The sequence below is a fragment of the Cervus elaphus genome, chromosome 19, assembly GCF_910594005.1.
Source record: "Cervus elaphus chromosome 19, mCerEla1.1, whole genome shotgun sequence".
NCBI lineage: Eukaryota > Metazoa > Chordata > Mammalia > Artiodactyla > Cervidae > Cervus > Cervus elaphus.
Window position 1 is genome coordinate 20742910 of NC_057833.1, and position 16726 is coordinate 20759635.

General features: G+C 37.6%; 2 protein-coding genes across 5 annotated transcripts in view; one reads left to right on the plus strand and one right to left on the minus strand.

Annotated features, from left to right (window-relative positions):
* PDCD10 (programmed cell death 10) overlaps positions 1-5390 on the minus strand; it is a 44213-nt gene extending 38823 nt beyond the window's left edge. Inside the window, exon 1 of one of the 3 annotated variants that reach the window (XM_043874324.1) lies at positions 5240-5390. The gene's annotated coding sequence lies outside the window, so the exon portion shown is untranslated. Of the gene's footprint in view, positions 1-4695; positions 4844-5239 lie in introns of those variants that run through there. The other 2 variants (XM_043874325.1, XM_043874326.1) reach the window with 2 other exon arrangements.
* Positions 5391-5747: 357 nt separating this feature from the next.
* The window catches only part of SERPINI1 (serpin family I member 1), a 74439-nt gene continuing 63460 nt past the window's right edge, over positions 5748-16726 (plus strand). Inside the window, exon 1 of one of the 2 annotated variants that reach the window (XM_043874323.1) lies at positions 5748-6228. The gene's annotated coding sequence lies outside the window, so the exon portion shown is untranslated. Of the gene's footprint in view, positions 6240-16726 lie in introns of both variants that reach the window. The other variant, XM_043874322.1, reaches the window with a different exon arrangement.

Below are 16726 nucleotides of genomic sequence, written 5' to 3' on the forward strand. Positions count from 1 at the left end.
TATAATGTACATATTTCCTTTCCAGAAAGATCTCTGAATAGCAAGTTAAATACTTGACCCAGCACTCAAAGGAAAAGTAATTCTATCCCAATGCAATAGGAAAAATGATGTTTATTAACGCTATGTCAGTTTCCAATGTGGTAACTTGCAAAGTGTTCCTTTTAGAGTAAATTTTAAGATAGGTAATTTTTGCCTGCCACCTTGACTTTAGTATCTAAGACACAACTTTTTGTAACTGGAACTCTAGTCTGAGTTGAGCCCTCCATCGATGCTCAAAAACTAACATCATTTTTACTGCCATGATTAAAAATGTAGTGCCTTAACTTGACCAGCATGGATTTAAATCCTAATTCCAAGCAATAAGTGGTTGTGTAACCTTGCGAAAGTTACTTAACCTCCCTATACTTTAGTTTTCTTAAATTGGGGATAACAGTGCCTCTACATCACAGGGTTGGTACAAAGATTTAACGCAATTTTACACATAATATATATTTAACAAATATATGATAAATGAATAAATCATAGTATCATTATTATACAATCTACCTTTTTCTGGTAAACTTATTTCCAAAGAACTGGCCTGAGTAAACAGTAATGACTACTACTTAATATGTTCCACTACTGTTACCCAATAATTCATAAGCCAGCTGATGAAAAAGAAAAATCTTTTTTTTTTAAATAGCAACACCTGATTCTAGACAACTGTAGAGTGACACTGAGTTTGAAGACTTTTTAAGTGGTTAAAAAAAAAGATTATGCACACCAAAAAACATAAGCATGACCTTAAAAAATATGATTATAATATTACATTGTATCCAAGATGCAATTAGCTAAAATGAGAAAACTAAATTCTACATACAAACAAAAACGGACCACCAAACTACACAGTTTACCTTTCTGCCAATAAATTATTTCTAACTGCTACAATAAAGGTGCTTACACTTTTTACATCGTGTGTGCGCGCGTGCTTGTACTGCTAAAATATAAATCTCTAATAAGACTGCAACTTTCTGTAACATTTCAACTGCAGCAATAAACACCGTCAATCACACTATTTAACTTCTAAATCACTTCTGCAGTTTATATTGTGGAGAAAAAATTGTTTATCATGGAATTAGCTTAAAATGTTATGATGTTACCAATCATAACAACCTTAATCATTGAACAAGATATAAGAAGCAGTACCTCAGTTTTATCCTTCACATATTGGTATGCTAGGTCAATATGAATTTTATTATCCTTGATTCAAGTAACATAGGGACTTACTTAAAAATCTAAGTTTAGGATTTATCAGAGACTTGTATTAATAACAAAAAACTGGACCAAATATGAGCAAGCACTTTTTGACAATATTTTGTGGGAGAGTGAGTTGGTAAATTCATGAAGGCATGCAAGGCTACAGCAACTCTGAGCTGCTGAATTTATTCTATACCATTATTATAGTACTCTGAAGGATCAAAGAATTTGTTTTCAGAACCAAAACCTAACACAATTTATTTCTGAATTTAGTCTTCATGTTTTGAAAATAACAGTTTTACTCTCGTTAAGTACCAAGGTTTAAAGCAAATAAGATATTACCTTAAAACCCACTGAAATGTGACAATTTTCATGAAGCTCAAACTATAACCTCCTTTGAAATAAACACCACTCAGTTTTATAGTCACCTTGTCTAAGGCAAGTTATATTAAAGGTAAAATTCAAAGGAAGATTACTGTGTTAAAAAACAAAACAACAAGGAAAAGGGAAAATCATGAATTTTGTTGAGGACAGACAAGCTAACAAGGAAGAATACAATTCACAGAAAGTTAGTTTCTTGCATATCTGTATTTTATTATAATGAATGTTGCTTGCAAGAGCAGGATAGTGATAAGGTCTCCACAACACTGTTATACAGAAATTTTGCTGTAATAGAAAATGATTCCTTTGCCATTTCCACACAGAAAACTACCCTGATTTTACAGACCTCCAAGAAAGAACAAACATCTTTCTACAATTTGTATCCAACTTCTGTCAATAACCTCTTTTTATCCAAAGGCAGGAAACAAATCTCCTTTATTCATTTTTGTATTTCTGCCCCTTGCAGAGTGCTGGACGCACTGTGCATGAAAGGACTTACATTTATTCATACATTCAGCAAATAATCACTTACTACTTAACTTTCTGCCGGGCACTGTATAAGTAATGAGGTAAGGCACATGACAGATAAGAGCCCTGCTCAGGAAGCTTACTGTCTAGTGAGGGAGACAGACACTTATCAAATAAACACAGAAATAATTAAGTTCCTATTGTGATGATGCTACAAAGAAGTACAGAGTATGGTGAATATATAGTAGGAACTCAGTTTGGGGAAGGAGGAGTCAAAGGTCAGGGAACATTCCCCTGAGAAATGACACCTAAACTGAGACTTGAAAAGTTAACCAGGAGTTGGCCAGACCTGGGGCTTCCCTGGTAGCTCAGACAGTAGAATCTGCCTGCAAGGCAAGCAGGAGACCCGGGTTCAATCCCTAGGACGGGAAGATCCCCTGGAGAAGGGAATGGCTACCCATTCCAGTATTCTTGCCTGGAGAACTCCATGGACAGAGGAGCCTGGTGGGCTACAGTCCATGGGGTGGAAAAGAGCCAGACTTGGGAAGGGGAGGTGAAGCAGTCCAGGCAGGAGGAGGAAACAGGTATAAATGCCCCCAAGTCAGGAAAGAGCTTATGCAGGTGGTAACTGAAAGGCACAGTAAGCAAGACAGGCTGGGGATAAGGCTGGAGAGCTACACAGGAAACAAAAGAGAAACTGTTAGCACTGAACAGAGTAACAGGGTAAAAGTACCTGAATATTTAGGGCATTTTAAGTCTTTCTCTCATGTAAAAATAAACAAGGAAACTGAGTCTTTATCTCAAAGTATTAAAAAGATCTATAGTTAAAAAGACCTGGATTATGCCTTGATCCCACCAGTTACTAGTTACAGAATCTTGCACTTAAAACCAATCTGAACTTCTTTCTTTATTCTCTTTGTAAACCACCACAGTACTCCAGCATGTGACTGAAAGATGATAAATACAAAAAAAAATTATCCTACCATTCTGTTACTGACCAGACAAAATGCCAAAACTACGATGACGCTCAGAGATGAAGAAAAGTTAGTGGTAGAATCTAACCAAGGACAAAAATTAGCATGCACTAGACAAGTGTGTTATATTAATTTTACTAATTCCCAAATTTTGCTGACTTTTAGTTCAGAAGTTCATTCCACAACCTCCCAAATGCATGCCAAAAATTAGAACTCATTTCTCACTTCCTCCAGCAAACCAAATGCCTGTATGTGGCCATATAGAAAATATATTAACATTCTTTCTTTACTATCACTGACTCATGATCAGTTTATGGTTTACTTAAACTACCGCACCCGTCTAACACAGCACTGAGTCAGTTATCTCCACATAATTTCCACTTGCTTAGTTAGGTCTTCCTTCCTTGTGCAGTACATTTCTTACTCATGGTGCTAACTATTCTTGATTTTACTTTATTCTATAGTATTCCACCTCTCTTTTATTTTACAAGTCATTTTTATTTTAAAAGGAATGTAATAGTACTCCTGATCCTAGGAAGTGTTTTTGCATTCAAAAGTTAGACATATTGTGGGTAATTTTAATAACTGCAGAGTACATTCAAACGTGCCATATTTCAATGGTCAATGCATACAACAGTAAGCCATGACAGATTACCTGCGATCAACAGATACCTGATTCTTATATATAAACTTATCAGGAACAAATGTCAATGAATGTACTACTAAAAGTCTACTAAAGAACTGTCTAATATTTATGCACTAATTATAGTTGGTCACAACAATGGATAAGACTGGAACAAGCACACTACTTTCTGCTCAATACAAAACATAAATGTACTATTTTTCCATTCTTTAACATAAAACAAGGATGAGTTAAAACTCATAGATGGTAAGAAAAATAAAATGTACAAAAGCTTGAGGTTATTATTTACACACACACATACGAAAAGAAAATGAGAGGAAGTAAAAACAAAAACAAAAATGTCATGTTACCTCCAAAAAATGCAGCGCATCTTCTTTTCTAGTAATGAACACACTAAACTGTCTCTTGCTGCTGTATTATTTGAAAAAGTGTAAAATAAGTTTTGTGGAAGAATCCCAATCCCATTGTTCTCAGTTGAGAATAATAATAATACAGTCCTAAAGTAGAAAGGGAAAGGAGTATCTTTCACGAGTAAAGACGAGCCATATCTCCTGTCCCATTAACTACCCCTTAAAACGGTAGCACCATTCATCACTTAATATACCTCTAATACAAGGAAAAAATAGCTACGTCGTAATTGCTTCTTATTTTTCCAATAACAGATTAGAGTGAGTGCTTCTTTTATTGAGGAATTCACAGATGGCTTCTTAGAAATACCTAAAATGCATTACTTTGCAACTTCCTCTTCAAAAAACACAACCAACCTCCCCACTCTTTCTTTCTGGTGCGGCAGCTCTCAGATTTAGAAGCTGGATTACAAATGGATTAGAGTCAGAAGATCTGTCCCTACGTGTGTGACCTTGTGCACAACATTTACCCCCTCAGTTTCCTCATTAGCATCCCACTAGGAAAACTTGAAACAGCAAAGGTGTAAATACATATTAGGAATTACATCTTTATAAAGTTAAACTTGCCTATTCAGGGCAAAATTACCTCCTTAGAGGGACCACATCATGAAACTGGAACTGAATCCGTAGATCTCTGTCAACATTTTGACTGTTCCTTCTACAGTTCTCTTCTCTCAAAGGGCATAACCCGAGTCACCTCAAGAGTCGACTCCAAGTGCCCCTTCCTTCCTCCACTCCTTCCCTATCCTACTTCTAAAGCTGGGGGAAAACAGCAGTCTCATCTCCCCGCCCCAAGCCACACCTTCAGAGGACCCCACCCCAGGCACATCCGCCCTCTTCCTACTCCGGGGGCAGCAGAGGCCAACCTCGCCCTTCCCCTCCCGCCCCCACCTACAGGAGACTTCCTGAAGGCGTTCAGGCCCGAGCAGGGCAGGCGGCATTTACAAACCCGCTTTACGCCACTCGCGTAGGGTAACCTCACTTACGCCCATAGGGCCCCGTTCCCAGCCCCGTCCGCTCCGCCTGCCAGAACCAAGCCCTAGTGCCTTAGCCACGGCCCCTATGTGACCCCAGACCTCTTCAGCTCCACGCGGGACTACGGGGACTGGGACAGAACAGCCACACCTTACCGGTTACTGAGGTACTGACTTCACTTCCCACCTTTGAAGCCCTCTTCAACTCCGGATCAATTCACTCCGGCGACGCCGGAAGGACCCGAGAGGAACCAGGCGTTGTCCGGAATCCTGCCCAGCCGGAGTCGCGCAGGGGCCTATGGGGATCCGTAGTCCTGGTCGCCAGCATCGTCGGCAATTCCTGCATACCCAGGACTACAATTCCCGTCAGGCTATGCGGTGCAACTGAAGACGATGGGTGGGGACACTTTTAGCCAATAGGGGGAGAGTCCCTGCCTTTGCGGGAGGAGGTGAGAAGAAGAGAGAGAGCGCACGGAAAGAAGAGGAAGGGAGGGGTCAGCTCTCACCTGCGCCAATCAGGATGCAGGGTCGGCCCGGCAGGCGGCTCACCCATTGTGGGGGCGGGCTAGCGGAGGCGAGGAGGGAACGGGGGCGGGGGAAGAGCTTCAAGTGGCTAACGTGGGGCGGCTGAGCCTCGCGGGCGGCGGGGAAGTCGCTGGGGAATCGCCAGGGTGGAGGGAGAGCGAGATGTGGGGATGCGCTCTGGCCGAAGAATCAGTTTCCCCGAAAGCGGCCGGGCACCGAGCGTTCAGACCTGCGGGTCAGGCAGGGATAGCTTGAGGCTAGGCTACTCGCGGATGTGCCCTGATGGGGCGGGGAGCTGCTCCAAGTGTCAGGCTACTGCGTGAGGGGAGAGGGGGTCACCAGAGAAGGGAAGCGACAGAGAAGCTGCAGGAGTGTGAGGGAACGCGTAGGTACCCGGGCAGCAGCTTCCCGCTGCCTGCAGCCAGGACAGCAGCCGGAACAGCAGGGGGAGGAGCAACAGCTGCTGAATTCGCCAACTAGAGGAGGGGGAGGCGGAGCCTGGGTCCCTGTAGCAGCCGAAGGCGCAGCCTGGACTGTAGTTTCCCGGGAGAGAGAGCAGGAACAGGAGCGGAGCGCAGTCCTTGGAAGCCTCAGGTCCAGCATCCCGCCAGGGGTTGCAGGTGTGTGGGAGGTAAGCGTGGGTGCCTCTCCTGGGCATCTGCTCTGCCCAGGAGAAAGCGTCTTCCAATAGGAATTTTATCAAGGCACAGCTAAAAAGAGTCTCTGACTAAGGTTAGCGAACTGGTGCAAACCCTTTTAGGTGAAAGATGTACGTTTTTGGAGTTTAAGGGGGGATAAGGCAGCAAAAGGTGGCTTGACTCAGGGCATTAAGGGCGTGGTTAGTTTTTGATTTGAGTTGTACCATTAAACTGTTCTGGGAGATTTTAAATTGAGGAAACCCTGCTAATTGAGGACAAGGTGGATGATATTTGGGTAGGTGCGTAGCTGGTAAAATACAGAAAATTTTGTCATTGATAGAGAATTACTTCGGAACTGTTTCGCCGGTCAAATAACTTTGCAGTCTTCCTCACTATGTACCCTTTATGTTGTTTTTATCAGGTTGTCCTGCTACGGACCCGTTTTCGGTGGTTATACTGCAGGTTTCTAGAATTGCGAGATCTCTATTAAATAAGCAAATGCAGTCAGGAATAATCAAGATGACTGAACCTATCAGAAGTATAACTTTTGCCAGCAATCATGTAAAAATGCTTTTTATAATAGAGGGATACTTAGCTTTCCCTGCCAGTGGCTCTAGAATATCGGAACAAAGACCAGGACTCAGCCTACAGTGGGAACGTATGTTGTACTTCACGGCTGCACCTTATTCTCTCATTTGTGTCTAGTAGGATTTGTACATTTTAAAAAACAAAAGTACCAGAAGAGCTGTGCAAGGATCTTTCCTGTTTAGAGATCATGTGCTAAGTGTTTTCCCTTACTATGCATTATGATGGGTTCAGACTTAACACACCGTAATGGTATCATAAAATAATAGTTTATTCTCAGTAGGAGAATAAACCATGTGTGGTTTGATTATAATTAAATACCTGTAGATGGAAATGTGTTTTTAATTCTAAATAAAGATGAAAATCCCATCTACCAGTTACCATTCTGTGTAACTATGACAGAATTACAGCCTTTTTTTTTTTTTTTTAAAGGTGGTAAAAAGCCATTTGCCCAGTTCATTTTTCTTTTTCTTTTTGTTAAAGAGGTTCCCCCAGATTACATAGCTTTTAATCATAGTAGCATATTGCAGCACATTTTGCCCTGAAATGCTTTCTTTGTGACAGTTGTGTATTTCAGAGTCTGCCTGAATACTTTAATTTGGGTTTGTTTGTGTTTTTTTTTTTAAACTAGGGTCAGTAAAATGGAGTAATTGCGTTCTATTTTTTTGTTTCCATGGTTTGCTGATTCACTCATGATTTTTGGATTTTATTTCTGTAACACACACAGAATTCTTTTCTGAAAAGAAATGTCTGGAAAGAATTCATGGCTTCAAGTTCAATCCTACTGAGTGCTACTACCACTGATGCGCCTCAGTGACTTATCAGTGTATATACTCCGAAAGCCCCTCCCATACTCTCACACATTAGAGAGATATATAGGGGACACATCTTAGAAAAACAGTGTCTTTTTAGATTGTACTCAAGTAGAACAAGTAAGTATTAGAAGCAACAAAGAGCTTAGAAGGAAGAAAAGGCAACAGTAGCCACTAAACTTCGCAACCATGCTTAAGAACGTATTTTATCTTTGCTACATCACCAGAGAGTCTGTGAATCTACATATAGCTGATATGACCTCTGAAAAAGATTTTAGGTGGAAAAATGGGTACTAGGGTGTAGTTAGGCTTGGAAAAGATTGTGTTTGCCCTTATTATTTCTGATTAAGTAGATCATCCTGAATCAGAGTCTCAGTTTCTGTCTCAGGCTTTGCTACTGATTCATTTTGTGAAACTGAATACTTGCTGTCTACTGGGTTTTCTACCATGTAATAATAATAATTAAGAATAATACTGGCACTGAAGTTCTTTCAGGGTCTTTATCAAAAGATGTTTTTGACAGGGTTTGGTTGGAAGTCAGTTAGTAATCAAGTAAATAAGATAGAAAATACATACCAAAACAGTTGAAATTCAGATGTACTTTGAATCCCAACTATTTATATGTCTTGATGCTTTGAAGCATCAAAAAGGAATTCTCATTATGAATGAATGAGTCTTTGGTATTAAAGAACAGAATTTTTCACCTTTTCCCAAGATATGAATCTTTTTTATTGTGTCAATGAAAGAGATTGGGTTTCTGTATCATTTGAGAATAAGAAAACCATGTTTTTATAAGGAAGAAAATCATTGGCAGTATGTGGCACTTGAGTATTTGTTACCTTGAACTCTTGACACATTTTAAATTGGTATTCCCATTAAATCTCAGAATTCTTAAATGTTACTGGTGAGAAGTTCCTCGTATGACAGTTTATAGTTTTCTGTGAAGCATTACTTGGTTTAAAAGCACATTATTCTGCTCTTTATTTTTACTATTTGCGTATGGCTATCAGAGTATGTATAGGATGAGAAATGAAAAAAATCAGCAGAATGCAGAATGTCTCTCAAGTGGAAGATGCTCATGGGATTAGTGTCCTTTAGTTGAAAGACCTGGTTAATTTCAAATTACAATATATATTGGACTTTTTTTTTATGTAACATTCTAACTCTAAGCCTATTGAGTAAAAATAATTGAGTAGCATGGATTTCTCTCTAACAGGAGGATTCACTGTTGCATGCAGCACAAAAGAATAAGATTTAAAGGTTCAAGATCAAATGGTTTTGATGTGGGACAGGGATAGATAGGTGGCATAGAGGACAAGGGGGGATAGATATGAGGAAAACTGTATGAGACACATACCCTTAGCAAGAGAAAAAAGAGATTTGATCCCTTTTTTTGGTTGAATGCCTGTAAGTGATTTCATGACCTTTTTTTTCCCCCCAGTTATTAATTTCTAGAGGCCTATACCCATTGTGGGAGACAGTACTTTCCTACATTATCATTTTAACTGAAGCCAAATAGACATGAATTCATTACATTTTGAATAATCATGGGTTATTGAAGCAAAGTGGAAAGACTACTGCAGGTATATACTTATACATGAAACTTAGTATTATTTGGATATAATATTAAAAAGTAAAAACTGATGTTTTTCCCCCTTAATAACAGAAGTACGTGAACTGGACACTAAAGCAAGATACCCCTCGCTTCCTGCCCCTGCCACCTTTAAAAAAGCCATCTTCTAAAGTTAAACACTGCTTTGAGGATCAAGATTGTCATACAGAGGAAAAAGATTTGTTTATGTTTTATTTTCAGTCTTATGTTTAATGTCAGCATTTAGTCCTTGAAGTTTGGTTAACTGTGTTTTAAGTAACAAGTATTAGCTCCTGGAGACTCTATGCTCCTTTCCTATCTTTTGCTCTTAGCACCAACATCACGCCCAGTGGAAAGAAGTTGCCCTATAACTACTTACTATTTCAAGAACTTGGGACCAGGACTTCTTTAATGTATGTGTTGAGACATCTTGCACTTTGATGAAGAAGTCAGTTGCCCTCACAGAATAATTACTCTCCATTAGGCCTTCTGAGAATGTCTTTGTGCTGTTTAGTCTTCACAAAAGTGTTACTTGAGCCCGATTTGATTCCGACTGTTTGGGCTGCAAAGATTTACTTACAACTTCATGTGCCCCCATTTCTAAATTCATCCCAGAGACAAGGAATTACAGGTAAGGAAAAGGGCTCTCCTGCTAGTCATACTTAAGATCTGCCTTCTACAACCAGAGGAGCCTGTGGCTTACCACCACACACCTCAATAAGATATACCTTTGTTGAAGCTTATCTATTAAAATCATATTTCATTCTATGAAAATTGAATTTACTCCTCCATTTTTTTTAATCATTCTTTTTGAAAAAAGTCAGATTGATTGTGTTTAAGCACATGTGGAATTGGGCATTTATTGTTTTTGTACTGGACCTTCCAGAAACAATCTGATTAGTGTGAGAATTAAGAATTCAAATGTGATTTTCCTTTTATTATTATAAGATCTGGAGAATTTAATTGTAAATAGTTCTTTAGCAGTGAATTTAATAATAGCAGATATTTAACTTGTCTTTTGTTTGCTTTTTAATGTGCCTTTATTAGCATACTGATAGAGTTTGACTTAGAATTGATTAATCTTCATGTTTTGAAGGCATTACTCTTTAGCTCAGAAAAGTGTCTTGTATAGAATTAGCTGAGTTCCTGTCTTCCTCACCAGATGCATACTATCTTCAGAATTAAGACTGAGTTTCATTTCCCTTGGTATTTACTTTGAGAGCCTTATATATAGTTTAACAGTAACAGTCATTATATTTTGACAACCTATAATGAAGCATTTTATGTTTTTCACAAACAAGTACAACTAGAAAAATGAATTTTTTTTAGACATCTCTTTTTACACTAAATTCAGCCCTCTGCCCACAACAGTTACTTATATCGAGCTAAATATAAATATCACTGCCTTTTCCTGGATTTCTAAATGAATAAACATTGCTGTTAGTGGCAACTTTGCATGTGTGTATACTTTAAATTTATTAATTTGAAGCAGTTTGGAATTTGTGTGGTCTCTCGTCTCTAGAACTGTGCTGACTTCAAGGTGTATTTTTAAGTAACATTCCTCACTATACATATATACACACATTTATGACCTTTTTTTCCCTTAACACCTGGAAGTAGACTTAAAGTAAGTGAATGTAACCTGGGGCTTTCTCTTAACTAAAACTTAATTGCTCTTGAATATCTATTTTCAGTGAAATGGTTACAATGGGAGACGGTACTCAGACTTATTAAATTTGAATTATGCAAGTATTTGTCATCTTTGAGCCGGCAGGGGCAGAGGGTGAGTTCTGGGACAAGTGCGCGTGGTACCTCAAGCTCAAGCCACTGCTTCAAGGCCCTCTTCTGGTTCAGGCTAAGAAAGGAAAGCCTTCTGATCCCACAGCTCATAATTTAGTATGGGAAGGAAGGCAGATGGAATTTACTTTGACTTAATAACATCATTTTCCTAAGTGTATTGTTTTTCCCAGATATACCAAAGTTCCCAGTAACAGTAACTCAAGTGTCAGAAAGTATTTCTGTAACACAATCTGGCAATTCAGTGAGTACTTACCAACCCATAGTTCGTTTTTCTGTTAGTGTCTTAGCATTTTTGAATGGACCTCCAAGAGCTCACTGGGATACTTCTGATATTTGCCCCCATTGAACTGCTTCTGTCTTTTTCTTGGTAACCTAAATTTTGTTCTGAAACCTAAGTTTTATTTGAGGTCTTTTAATCCTACATAACTTAAAGAGTTAATTTTATTGTTTTTTCACCTTTTAGTAGTATGCTATAGATACTGTATTATGATGTATAATTTTTGCCATTCACTTGAATTAAATCAGTTATTGGAGCATTTAATTGTTGTGTACTTCACAAGGCAATTTAAAATCACTGAAGCAATTAATGCCTTTTAGATACATCCAGCCTCCCAGTTAAGTAACCTGTAGTAACTATCCTAAATCTCTTTTAAAAATAAAATGTCAGTAACAAAATTATAAAGACCTAATAATAGCTATTCATTTTTAGTATAACAGCAGATTTAGTTAATAATTATTAATATATAATTAAACATTTTGAAGGAGAAAGAAGTCTTTTGTCCAGGGTTATCTTAAAAACCAAATTTCACTTACATTATGTGGCCAAAATTAATTGACAATTTAAAAAGTAGTTCGCAAGTATGTATCAATTAGAAATGCTTTCAGCTGCAAGTTTCATGCACAGTGACATAAAATAATAGGGATTTATTTTTTTCCAGGGCAAAAAGTCTTGAAGAAAGTGGTTGTGTCCTTTTGTCTAGAGGCTAGCTGAATGTAGTCAGGATTTTGTCTTCATGCTTTCTCTTGTGCCTGATACAAGATGGATGCTTCTGCAGATTGAGACATCATATTCTAGTTTAGGGCAGCAAGACTGAGGAACAGCTTGTACCTATTGAGTTTTTCTCTTTTAATAAGGAAATAAAAGCTTTTCCAATGACCTCTACCAAATGTCCACTGTGGACCTAGTGGTCCGCAGCATGTAGCTACCCCTAGCATTAAGGGATGTTGAGATATCAAGGACTTTGGACCTTTCCAGTGGATGAAGCAGGGGAACAATGGTTTGAATGTAATTTGGCATAACCAATCAATAGTGTTAGCCATAGTCTGATAATTAAAATCATACTAACTTTACTAACTTTAAAAGGTATTCCGTCTTCTTCTAACTGACTCATTGTTTCCTGTTTGTTCATTTGGGTTTTTGTTTGTTTTGCTCCCCAGGTTAGAAAACTCTAATCTTCTTACACCAAAGTTTCGTTTCTATGACTACCAGAGTTGAAGTCTCTGGGCAAAGGCATTTCCCAAAGACTGATGGTATCTCTAGTTAAAAGACCATCTATCCAAATCACATATAATACTTGTCCTGTTCTGTTCATTACAGATATTATCTGTAACATTGAAAGGATGATTCTATTTTAAAATCTGCTTTAAGCTTCAAAGTATCAAAGAATCTTCATATAGATCAAATTGAAAAATATAGGTGTAGTGTAAACGAAAGAACAATTGGATAGTAAACAAAGCTTAAAAACAAATGCTATCTGTCAAAAAAAAAAAAAAGCCAAAAAAGCCATTGCTTCATAGACAGGAACTCACTCTCAATAAATTTAATCCTGGAAAATGGTGGTGTTACCATTTTTAAACTGTAAAAAATATTACCAACATCTATACACTGATTATTACCTAAAGTATTACTCATTCTTATAAAAATACATCATAGGACTTATTAGAGTTTTGATAAATTATGATTCCTGATAAAGTGTGAAAAAAGTTGCAACTGAAACAATGGAAACAAGTATTTCTTCTACATTGAAAGAGCTCATAGTCAAAGATGTTGACCATAGGACCTTGGCTATATTGCAGTTGTCTGCATTTCCATATCAACATCTTTATTGTCCAGTTCTTAATATTTCTTTTATCTGAACTTAGATCAGTGGTTTTATTCAGGCAAAACTAGATATAGTCATGTAAATTTCTAAACTACTGCAATCTGAAGCATGGAGTTGGCTGTTACACAGAGATACAACAAAATACATAAAATCATTGGCATAATCTTTTGTCAATATGGTTAACAAAAAGATGACAGTGTAAGACATATTTGTATAAACAAGGACACATGATTTAGGATGATGGCATTACAACAGTTGCTGTGACACATGTCCAGAAGCAGAAGAAATTGATCTATGTGGTAATAAGGGAAGGCTTTGAAAAAGAAGTAGGCCAGTGTGGTGTGCTGGTGAAGAGCCAGGGACCACAACCTCTGGCCTGTGGCATACTATGTTTTTTTGTAAGTCAAATTTATTGGAACAGCTATGCGCATTCATTTACATATTGCTAAGACTGCTTTCTTGCTACAATAGAAGAGTTGAGTCATTGTGGCAAAGACCATATGGCCCACAAACTTAAAATATTTACTATCTGGTCCTTTTTAAAGTTTGTCAGACACTGGTTAAGAATGTGGGTTCTGTTGTCGTACAAAACTGGGTTAAAATTTGGTTTTGTAATCTGTAGCTTAAAGGATGTTTATGTTGGTAGAGGGAAATTTCACATAAAGTACATTGTATAATACTTGGCATGTGTTACATACTTACTAAATATTTTATTAAATGTTAGATTTTATTTTATTATGACTTATTATTTTAAGTGAATTATAACTTTTAATTCAAGTAGGAATTAGAATTTCTAAAGTTAAGTACTCCCTTCCCCTAAAAGAAAAGTTCAGGAAGCTGGGAAGCAAATCATCTAATCTTAAGAAATTTTCAGGAGTTGCACAAAATATTATATAGAGACAGGGATCTTGATGTAAGAGACAAACAAATGTACAGAATAGTAAAGCCAAGACTTTAAAATACAATTAATAAAGACTGACTAGCATATTGAATATTGTAGGAAGCTATGAGTCAATTAAAGAGAAATTAAGATACTTTAAAACTTAGAGGAAAATGAAATTTTTAAGTGAATTTAATAAAGAAGAGACATTAGTACTAGCCTTGGAAAAATAAAAGATAGTAGTATGGAATACTATGAACAATAATATAACAAAGTAGATGACCTAGATGAAATAGACAAAGAAGTACAAAAATACAAACTACCAAAACAAGAAGAAATAGGAACTCTGAATGTAAACTCAAAAGTCCTTATGTCAAATCTGACAACAGATAAAAATTATATACCGTAATCAAGTGGGATCTATTACAGGAATGCAAAGTTGGTTAAAATGAAAATCAGTAGTGTAATATACCATATCAGTAGAACAAAAGTCACATGATATCTCAATAGATACAGAAAATCATCTGACAAAATCCAATACATTTTCTTGGTGAAAACACTCAACAAACTAGAAATAGAAGGGAACCTCCTCAACTTACAAAGAACATCTGCAAAAAAACCCATAGGTAACATCTTTCTTAATAGTGAAAGACTGAATATTTCTCCTTAAGATCAGGAGGGATGTCTGAAGAGATGTCTTCCCTTATCTTCTATTCAGCATTGTGCTAGGGGTTCTAGCCAGGGCAGTTGTCAAGCAGAAGTAATTAAAAGCATCCAGATTGGAAAGGAAGAAGTAAATCTATCTCTGTTTATAGATTAACTTATATTTTATATAGAAAATTCTAAGAAATACACACACATACACAGACTTAAAGTTCAGGAAGGTTATAAGCCATAAGAGCATAATAAAGATTTCAGTTGTTATTTTTTTATACACTGGTGAACCTTCAAAAACAAAATTAAAAGCAATCCATTTACAATAGCATCTAAAAGAATTAAATACTTAGGAATACATTTAATAAAGGAAACATAAGCTGGAAGATAATTAGTGTTCATGAATTAGAAGACTTAAGATGGCAGTGTTCCCCAAGTTTAATCTACAGATTTAATGCATCAAAATATCAGCTGCCTTTTTTTGCAAAAATTCATAAGCTGATCTTAAAACATTTAAAAATGCAAAGGACCCAGTGGAATAGAATTGAAAGTTCAGAAGCAGACCCTTACATTTATGGTCAGTTGATTTGCAACAAAAGAACAGATAGTCCTCAGCAAATGATACTAAGACAATGATGCATTGTGTTTAGTCGCTCAGTTGTGTCCAACTCTTTCTGACCCCAAGGACTGTAGCCCACCAGGCTCCAGGCTTCTCTGTGTGTGGGCATTCTACAGGCAAGAATACTGGAGTGGGTTGCCTTGCCATCATCCAGGGGATCTTCCCAACCCAGGGATCAAACCCAGGTCTCCGGCACGCAGGTGGATTCTTTACCATCTGAGCCACCAGGGAAGCCAAAAAATGCTGGAGTGGGTAGCCTGTCCCTTCCTCAGGGGATCTCCCCAACCCAGGAATCGAACCGGGGTCTCCTGAATTGCAGTTTTCTTTACCAGCTGAGCTACCAGGGAAGCCCATGATAGCCACATGTGAAGAGTGCAACTGGTTGCTAACTCACACCATATGTAAATGTAACTCAAAGTGGACTGCGGGCCTAAACAGAAGAGCTAAAACTATGAAACTCTTAAAAGAAAAGGAGTAAATTGTCATCATCTTGCATTAGTCAGTGGTTTCTTAGGTATGATGCTAAAAGCACAAGTGACAAAACAAAATAAAAGTAATCAAATTTAAAACTTTGTGTTTCAAATGACAAAATCAAGAAAGTGAAAACATAAGCCACAGGAGAAATTATTTGCCAATCAAACAAATCTCTTCTAGAGAAGAGATGTTCATAGCACGTATATTCACAGCCACTAGATGGCTAAAATTAAAAAAACAATAACAAATACTAGTAAGGATGTGGAGAAAATTGAACCCTCCTAAATTCTTTGGTGGGGCTGTAAAATGGTGCAGCCACAATGAAAATGGTTTGCGTGCAAAGTCACTTCAGTCATGTTCAACTCTTTGCGACCCTGTGGACTGTAGCCTGCCAGTCTCCTCTGTTCATAGGATTCTCCAGGCAAGACCATCAGAGTGGGTTGCCATGTCCTCCTCCAGGGGATCTTCCCAAATCCAGGGATCAAACTCATGTCTCTTAGGTCTCCTGCATTGGCCAGTGGGTTCTTTACCACTAGCACCACCACCTAGAAAGCCTGAAAATAGTTTGATTAATCCTCAAAATATTAACCATATATTTAGCATATGACCCAGCAGTTCCACTCTGGACACAAGCCTGGAGAACTGAAATAAAAATATTTCCATGCAAGAACTTTTACACAAATGTTTATAGTAGTGTTATTCATAATAGCCAAAAAATGAAGACAGCCCAATGTCCCTCAATAAATGAATGGATAAGCAAAAAGTTGTACAACAATGCAATGGAACATTACTTAACCATAGAAAAGAATGAAGTACTGATAGATGCTACAATGTGGATGACTCTTGAAAATATTGTTCTAAACAAAGCCAGACACAACAGGCCGCATTTTATTCCATATAAAATATCCAGCATAGCCAAATCCATAAAGACAGAGTAGATTAGTGTTAAGCGGCAGGGGAAAT